Here is a 10,051-nt window from a genome sequence, read left to right on the forward strand (position 1 = left end):
GACAAGAGTAGTCCGTAACACAGGCAAGGGTCGATCCACGGCAAACGTTATCTGAAGGGCGAGGCAATAGAGTATTCCAGACAGGCGAGGGTTTCGATAGGCAGGCAGCGAGACAGACAAGACGATATAACTCGGATGACTAGGAAAAAGACAAGACTAGACTAGACTAGACTAGAAAACACGACTGACTAAGGCTCTGTACAGTTGCTAACACTCAACAGTGATAAACGCAAACCAATACTCGGCGATAAGTGACAGGAAGACCGGGGTTTAACTAGTGTCTCTGATTGGATGCACGCGATAGCCACAATGGCTGATGGGAAACGTAGTCCAGGGTGTAACAGTCAGTATGATATGAATGTCAAAGCGACCAAAGCGAGACGTGACGAGGCTCTGGACGGGCAGACGAAACGTGACTTGGCTCTGGGCGGACAGACGAGACGTGACTTGACTCTGGAACAACAGCAATAACTTGACTTGACTCATTAAGAGCTGCTGTGACTTGGTTCGCGGCGACCAGCTGTGAATTGACTTGGTTCGCGACGACCAGCTGTGACTTGACTTAACTTGTGAAGATCAGCTGTGGCTGGACTCGGCTCATGAAGACCAACTGTGACGTGACTTGGTTCACTAAGACCAGCTGTGGCTTGACTTGGCTCAGCAAAATCCGTTTTGACTTTGCTTGACACAGGAACCACAGCTTTGACTTTACTTGGCTCAGGAATGGCAGCTTTGACGTTGCTTGAATCAGGAACGGCTGCTTTGATTTTGCTTGACTCAGGAATGGCAGTTTTGACTCTGCTTGACTCAGGAACAGCAGCTTTGACTCTGCTTGACTCAGGAACGACAGCTTTGGCCTTGCATGACTCAGGAACGACAGCTGTATCCTGACTTGACTTGGGAAACACAGCTGTAGCTTTACTTGGCTCTGGCGTGGTAGCTGTGACTTTACTTGACACAGGAAATACAACCGTGACTTGACTTGACTCAGGAACAACTGCTCTGATTTGACTTGGCTCAGGAAACACAGGTGTAACTTGACTTGACACAGGAATGACAGCTGTAATTTGACTTGACTTGGGAGATACAGCTGTAGCTTTACTTGACACAGGAACAACAGCTGCAACTTGACTGGACTTAGGAAGAGCAGCTCTGACCTGACTTGACACAGGAAACACAGCTTTAACTTGACTTGCCTTAGAAAGAGCAGCTTTGGCTTGACTTGACACAGGAAACACAGCTTTAACTTGACTTGCCTTAGGAAGAGCAGCTCTGACTTGACTTGACGCAGGAAACACAGCTTTAACTTGACTTGACACAGGAACAGCAGCTGTAGCTTGACTTGACTCTGGAACAACAGCCGTAGCTTGACTTGACACTAGAACAGCAGCTGTAGCTTGACTTGACTCTGGAAACACAGCTGCAACTTGTCTCCTCCGCGACCCCCACAGTAAACGGCAAGCCCACACACAACAGAGCAAAGTCCAGAAACAGACAAAGTGATGAACGCGGACCCTCGCAACGGAGTTTTGATTTGAGTGGCTGGTTAATTCCTTCAATGAAAAAGTCTATTAGAACATAGTCCGGGAGATCTGAAAAATGTGCAATGTCCAAATACTCTTGTATGTAGCCCTCGAGCGTTCGTGTGCCCTGCTCGAGGGCTAACAACAGTCTTGCAGTGTCCATACCTGGGTGATGTCCTTGTGAAAAGTTGCTGGGTCCTTGTGTGGCTGAGTATTCTGTTACGGAGTGAGCAATGAAGCGTGAAGCGGGCGGATCCAATTGCATACTTTTATTAGAGGACATCGACAAAGACATGGTCAAGGCAGGCAGGGTCAGACAGTGGCAGACAGGTGTATAGACAGCAAGACAAGAGTAGTCCGTAACACAGGCAAGGGTCGACCAACGGCGAACGTTATCTGAAGGACGAGGCAATAGAGTAATCCAGACTGGCGAGGGTTTCGATAGGCAGGCAGCGAGACAGACAAGACGATATAACAATGCAAAGGATCAAGACTCGGATGACTAGGAACAAGACTAGACTAGACTAGACTAGACTAGAAAACACGACGAGGCGATAACTGACAGGAAGACCGGCGTTTAACTAGTGTCTCTGATTGGACGCAGGTGATAGCCACAATGGCTGATGGGAAACGTAGTCCGGGGTGAGGTGTAACAGTCAGTAGGATATGAATGTCAAAGCGGTGGCAGACAGATTGACGTTCAGGAGTGGGTTCGTGACAAGTGTAACCCTTTAGTATGGTTAACAGATTCATGATTTTGCCTCAATTATCTCCTAATTTACTGCCTATTAATAGTTAGTAAGGTGGTTGTAGACTTTAAGTTTAGGTCCGGGGTAGGATTAAGGGATGTAGAATATGATCATGCAGAATTAGGCATTGATATGTGTCACACCCCTGGACTTTCTAGTTGGTTTCTCCCATCATTTCCCCCTGCAGCTCTGTGTGTTTTGGTCTCTCCCTCATTGTCTGCACCTGTGTTTGTTAATCAGTCAGTGTATATAAAGCGTGTGTTTTCTCTCTTGGTTTGTTGGACGTTAAATGTTACTTCCCTGTGTTCCTGTTCCTGAGCTTCGTGTTGGATTATTAAATGTATTTTGTTTATATCTCGTCTTCGTCTGTCTGTTCCTGCCTGCAGTGTGACAATATGTGCTTTATAAGTAATATTAAACAGCCAACATGCAAGTTTATAGACAACTAGTTTAAGGGTCATGAAACCCCAGACTACTTTTTCTGAGATTTGAGCAGAGGTGTTTGTGTTGCACATCGTATATGACAATGTTAGCATCCATTAATTTTAATTGTTGGAGAAAACATACTTTTGGTTAATTTTTTAGCTTTTTTTGCTCTATTTTCATCTTCCGGGTTTAAAATTTACATTGTGCTGATGTCACAGTTTGTGACGTGGCAATGGACTACAGTACATCCATGACGCGTCTGTGTCTCATAATAATTCATGAGGCTGCGTGTTCTTATCCTACGAGAAGACGCTTCGTCTAATTATTAACAACAGCGCGTGTTGATTTGCTATGACAGACGCTTCAGACTGTGAGATTGTGTACAATAACTGAGAGAAACATCAATGGATCGAAGGAGTTTTTGTTTGCTTTAAGTAGAGTTCGGCACAAACGCGATTCATTCATAAGGTGAGTGTAATAGCGGTTTTTACAACTCCTTAACGCAACCTATCAAAAGGATTATAAATGCCGCAAAATAAGCCTTAAAGGGGTCATCGGATGCCCATTTTCCACAGGTTGATATGATTCTTTAGGGTCTTAATGAAAAGTCTCTAATATACTTTGATTAAACATTCTCAATGGTTTTGTAAAATAACACCCTTTTTACCTTGTCAAAATCAGCTCTGCAAAAATCATCTCATTCTAAGGGGTTGTTCCTTTAAATGCAAATGAGCTCTGCTCACCCCGCCCCTCTTTTCTCTCTGTGGAAAGACGGTGTTGTTTACAGTGTTGCCAACTTAGCGACTTTGTCGCTAGATTTAGCGACTTTTCAGACCCCCTTGACGACTTTTTTTCAAAAAAGCGACTAGCGACAAATCTAGCGACTTTTGGACAAACCTTAGCAACTTTCCAAATGTTGCCAGTACTAGGGAAAAGGAAAGCGCGAGGTGTTGCTTTCCCGGTACAGTTACTCATCTCCCTGTGTCTGCTGTGATCAGTGAGCGCTAGCTCCGGCTGAAAGGAGCAGCATATTCCCGTGACCGCACGGCAGCTGACATAGATGTGAATGAGCTGCGCATGTGCAAACGGTGTTGCCACGGACCAATCACTTACCTGGTTCTCCTTTGCTTGAAATAAAACTATTTAATTTGACCGTTTCTTCTTATTTTTTCTTATTTATTTATTTTGTCTTCTGATGCACTTATATTACTCACTGTTACAGAGCTTAAGTTCATTCCAGTTTCTGAACTCGTCTGAGATCGTTTACTGAGCTACATCTGATTGACTGTACCTGATTCTACTTACTCATACACAACGATAAACTTCATTAACTTCATTTTGAAGCTTATAAAAGCTTATAAATATGCACGTATTTCATTTGTAAATGTACACAGGCTTTTTGTAAATATGCACATAGTTCGTTTGTAAATTTACAAATAGGCCAAATGCTGTGTGGGAGAATAAGGAAAGCATTCTGTGGCATAAATTATATCTATTTTCATTTTACTTGTAAATATAACTGATAGTATCACAACACATATGCTGTCTTTAACTTACCTACAGTAGTGATTTTGTCCAACGCAGTTATAAATCCGGATTCCGGAATTATTTCATTGCAGAGGATGTAACTGCTGGTTAATAAGTTCCGTTGTGTTGTCTGACAGAAAATATGTAACGCAACTGATAACAGTTTCATATTGGACACGTGAGGAAGGATTAGGGAAAACACGCAGAATGCAAATACGACGTAATTACGTCATCAATATGCAAATACACGCATGACGTCATCTAGCGACATTTGGCAACTTTTCGAGCAGACTTTAGCTACTTTCCATTGAAAATAGTTGGCAACACTGGTTGTTTACATTAGCCGCATTTAGCCGCTAAACTTCCTAACTACCACGTTATTAGGAAAGGCGATCGCAAAGAGTCATAAAAAACCCTTATACTCACATTTGCTGTAAGTGAAGCTGGATCACGAATGATTTGCATGAACATAGACGCATTTATGTAGATCGGGAGGCGCATTCCCTTCACAAACAAACGTAATCCACTGCATCTTCAGCGGCTCAGATGTCGGGAGTAAATGACGATCACTATGTTCATTATTACATCCAGCAACACAACACCTCAATCGCTCAATCAGAGATATTCTTGTCTAACTTACATCCCTGCTCCAGCATCAAAACATGGAAAGTTACTGGACTGTTACAGCTGATCTGAGGTAAAATGCTCATGTCAATCAACTATTGTGGGAGCGGCATTTGTTATGTGACGGCACACCGACAGGTATCTGAGAACGGCTCGATGTGAAAAAGGGAATATTATTTTTACAGATTAATTAAAAACCACTGCATGGATTTTTATCATTATAGGGTAGATTTGTACATACACTGCCAACACACATTAATGTTCAATCAACATGAAAAAGTGAACTTAGCATCCGATGACCCGATGAGTTAATAAAGGTGCAACAGCATGTTCATATATATGTTTTCAATGCAGAGTGCAAATGGCTGTGCATTTATTTGTGTTGTTAACTCAATGGGAGCGAAATGAAACTGTCTGAACCCAAAGTTGACTCTCTCCCCTCTTCTTTTATGCTGAATTAATTTAATATTTGCGTCTGTTTTCTAATACGCCTCATGGGTATTGATATTTAGATTCCCCCCCCCCCTCTTTTTAACTGGTGCTGCTGTTGTGGTGTTCATAGACTAAATAAAAAGTCATAGTTTAGTAAGCATTTTTACTGAATTACCTATTGTGTTGATGTTTTTTTTTTTTTTTTTTTTTTTATATAGGAGTGGTGGAGGTTGTGCAATATCTTTATTCCCAATTGTGTGTTTTCATTTAAAGATTTACTTTTTGGCATTTTTTTTTCACCTTTATTTTGATTGGACAATATAGCGACAGGAAGAGAGAGAGGGGGGCGGCGGGATTGTGAAAGGTCCACAAGCTGGGACTCAAACTCGGGACTTCTGAAGTGGAACAGCACAATATGCCAGCGTGCTGCCCACAAGGCTATCGGCGCCAACCTGATTGTGGTTTTAATGGAATTCTTGATTTGTCTGGTAGTTCTTCTCCTCAGTCAAATTTGTCTTAATTCTGTAAATTAAGACAAAGGTATTATCAGAAAACAGATAGTGTAAATGTGTGATACTTTTCTCTTTCCATTTAGTATTGTTAAGTGGTGATTGGTTCATATTAAATGTCAGGATCACCAACTGGAGTGCCTTCGATAGCCACCAGAGGGCACTCCATCCTGTGCATTTGCAACTCAGTCCTGGACTGCAATTCCCATTAGCTATTGCCTGGACCAGGGGTCTGCAGGCTTTGCAACCAAAAGAGTCATTTTGGCTCTTCACCCACCAAATAAAATTTGCGTGGAGCCACGAAACATAGTTGACCTTTAAATGAATATAACACAATTTTTTAGTTTTATGCAGATGTAAAGTAGATGTTGCAGCACTAGGTGGCTCTCTAGTGTGATTTCTGTTGTATTTGGATGCTAGCAATTTATACATTTTTATCTATCTATCTATCTATCTATCTATATCTAGCTATCTTATTTTTATTAACTCTTGTTTTGGCTTTTCCTTGAGTTTAAATGAATGATCACTTTGTAAAGTTTTGTGTCAACATTTAATCTCGGTTCCTGTTCATTTCACAATAAAGAACACAGCGTTTGATGCCTCATTATTTCTGCAGTACTTTACAACAAAAAACAAAAAACAGTGCAGAATCGAGAAAAGGCACAGGAAAATAACGTTAATGAGCTTACACATAAACAATATATACCAAAAATATAATTTATGTTGCATTTGGAGAACTATAGAATTAAAGATAAGGAAAATAGTTTGAAAATAGTTGTATAAAATAGTACCAAATAAAATGCTTAATAGCTCCCTATATTTCTGAAAGATTACAAAAAAAAAACAATAAAAAAAATACTTGTGTAGACTTACTACATTTGTGGAATTTAATAAAATAACTACTAATCTACTATGCAATGCATAAAATGTGCATTCTGGCTTTAAAACAGCAAACTTTAAAAATATGCCAGTTTCTATTTATTTATGACTTAAAGCAGAAGTCCAAAACAAAGACTCAAATATAATGTACTCACCCCCTTGTCATCCAAGATGTTCATGTCTTTCTTTCCTCTGTCGATTTTTCTCCATATAATGGACTGATATGGTGCCCCGATTTTGAACTTCCAAAATGCAGCTTTAAATGATCACAAATGCGGTTGTAAACGATCCCAGCCGAGAAAGAAGGGTCTTATCTAGTGAAACGATCAATTATTTTAATAAAAATAATACAATTTATATACTTTTTAATGTCAAATGCTCGTCTTGCCTTGCAGTCCTTGAACTCTGTGTATTCTGACTCAAGACAGTTAGGGTATGTTGAAAAACTCAGACCGTATTTTCTCCCTCAACTTCAAACATCATTTCAAAATCATCCTACATCACTGCAGAAGTACCGACACAGTGTTTACAAAGTGAACATGCAAAGAAGATCAAACACCCTTAACAAAAAAGATAAAACAGTGATATAGGACGATTTTGAAATTGAGGGAGAACATGAGATGGGAGTTTTTCGACATACACTAACTGTCATGAACGGGAACAAAAACAGTTCAGGCAGAGTAAGACAAGATGAACATTTGACATTAAAAAGTCTATAAATTGTATTATTTTTATTAAAATAACCAATCGTTACGCTAGATAAGACCCTTCTTCCTTGGCTGGGATCATTTACAACCGCATTTGGGATCGTTTGAAGCTGCATTTAAACTGTATTTTGGAAGTTCAAAATCGGGGCACCATATCAGTCCATTATATGGAGAAAAATCGACAGAGGAAAGAAAGACATGAACATCTTGGATGACAAGGGGGTGAGTAAATTATTTGCAAGTTGTTGTTCTGGAAGTGGACTTCTCCTTTAAAAAGTTTAAAAGGCAGAAAGTAAAATGTTTAGCAAAAAAAAAATAAATAATTAGATGTATACTTTGTCTAAATTTTGTGTAAAACCTTTTTTTTTAAATGAGTGTATGCCTGCAGAATCCCAGAGTATGACGTCAGAGGACATCCCTAGTATCGCAGCAGAAAACTGTATTAGACGCGATCGATTGGTAACAACAAACAAACCCTAAACAGCAAGTATCGTTTTATATATAAATATTTTACGTTTTTATATCCACACCTCCAAAGATGACTATATTTTAGATAAAACAAGAATTAACACAAATGTTTTTTGTTTGGTTGGTTTTTTGTTTTTGTTTTTTTAAAAAAAAGCCCCATCTCTCATAAAAACAGCAGCATGCAATAAATAAGTGAAAAAGAGTGACAAACTTGCTGAATCAATTTATGGTTGGTGACAATGTGCATTAATGACCTAGGACCGGAGACGGAACAGGCGTGCGTCTCCCTGTCTGACAGGATGAGTTGAATTATTCTACGCAGTTCTGTGAGGCCCTATGGGATGGTAATTATATTGGAAATAGCACTTAAAAGACTATTTCTTGCGAGCAGATAAACTCCAGGTAGTTCATGTCAAGGGTCAATGTGGCCAACAGCATTTTCCAAGTGCAAAACATAATCTAAAAGAAATTGCTTAATAGGAATAAACAATATGTTATGTTAAATAGGGATGAGCGAGTACAGCATTATCTGTATCTGTATCTGTATCTGTTAACCATATGAATTATCTGTATCTGTATCTGTACTCGGAGTGGGCGGGGCCTAACCCGGAAGTGGGTGAGATTTAACCTGGAAGTGGGCCATGTTGTCTTGAAATGGGCGGGGCTTTAACCGGTATGTTATTTTAAGCATGCAATTGATATGGGTTGATCAGAAATTGTTATATTTATTGCTGATTAGAAAACTATTTACATGACAGCATCAGCCTTGAGCTTCAGATCAGTGGTTTTGATCATGATAACAAACGAACTATATACAGAACAAGTTTTGCAACAATGAATACAACACATGCGGTTGCAATTATGAAGTAAAATGTAATGAACGTCATTTCAACATAACTTTCTTTTTTTAACCTTGAGCAGTGTGATTTTTTTATTTATTTATTTATTTATGAAATACAGAATAAATATGTTATGTAGCCTAATTTGCACGCATTGGGGAGTGGCGCTCTAAACGCGGGGTATTAAAATTGCTTTTGAAGGCGCGTGCGCGTTTTACTTTCGGTTTTGTTTGAACCATCGCGCGAACTCTCGGCGGTGCTGAACTGGATTTTGAAAAGTGCCCAGTGGAAATTCGCCCCGGTACATCGTATGCTATATTAAAGGTCTTTTTAAAACACTATTTGAATGTATTAAGTCATATTAAGCGTTTTAAAATGCCCCGGCAAATGGAAATTCCGCCGGAAGTGCCGCTGCTTCCTTTTACACTGAAATGCCTTCCGTTTACACTGAAATGCCTTCCGTTTGCACTGAGATGCCTTCCGTTTGCACTGAAAAGTTCACGCACATCCACATATGAAATCACTTGCATATATGTATATACACAACTCAAGCATGCGTCTTACTAGCCTATCACAGAACGCAGACACAGTAAACTACCCAATGAGGATTTTTATTCAATCCGAGCACAGATATTGACTCGTATTACTCGTATGATACTCGTACTCGGCAAAAGTGCTTTATCCGTGCCGGATACTCGTTTCAGCCGAGTATCCGGCTCAACTCTAATGTTAAATACCACAGTCTAGCTGACTAGATAACATGAGTACCCAAACTCCTGCAGAGTTTAGCTCCAACCCCCAATTAATTCAATTCAATTCAAGTTTATTTGTATAGCGCTTTTCACAATACAAATCATTGCAAAGCAGCTTTACAGAAAATCTAAGTTATTACAAACTATTTAGTAGAAGCTTAATAGTGGTGACTGTCAAGTTGGCGTACATATGGCAAAGATGTATGGTAAAAAGTTAGTCAATAACGTAAATGTCAAACAATAAACATTATCAACAGTAATTAATTATGTGTTGCAATCAAACTTATATCAAAGTTTGTTAGTGCTGTGAGTAAATGCCAGCTTTCTGCAAGCATTGCGTTCTGATCACTGTATTGTGCACTTTTTGCACAAAAATGAGCTTATTCTTACTGTGGACTCTGAACATGATGCATGTATTTTTTCAAGGGTTAAAGTCATCGGTTAAATTCTTGATTGCCACTTTGAAAAGTTTTCTGGACATTTTAAGCATATTTTCTGACTCACTTTAATGCATTTGCCCTGTTTTGATCCATATTCCTGGAAAATTGATTTATCTTTGTTTTATTTTGTCATCATTACTTTTTAATGAGATAAAAATGGTCCTTATCTACGGAGC

The sequence above is a fragment of the Labeo rohita genome, chromosome 9, assembly GCF_022985175.1.
Source record: "Labeo rohita strain BAU-BD-2019 chromosome 9, IGBB_LRoh.1.0, whole genome shotgun sequence".
NCBI lineage: Eukaryota > Metazoa > Chordata > Actinopteri > Cypriniformes > Cyprinidae > Labeo > Labeo rohita.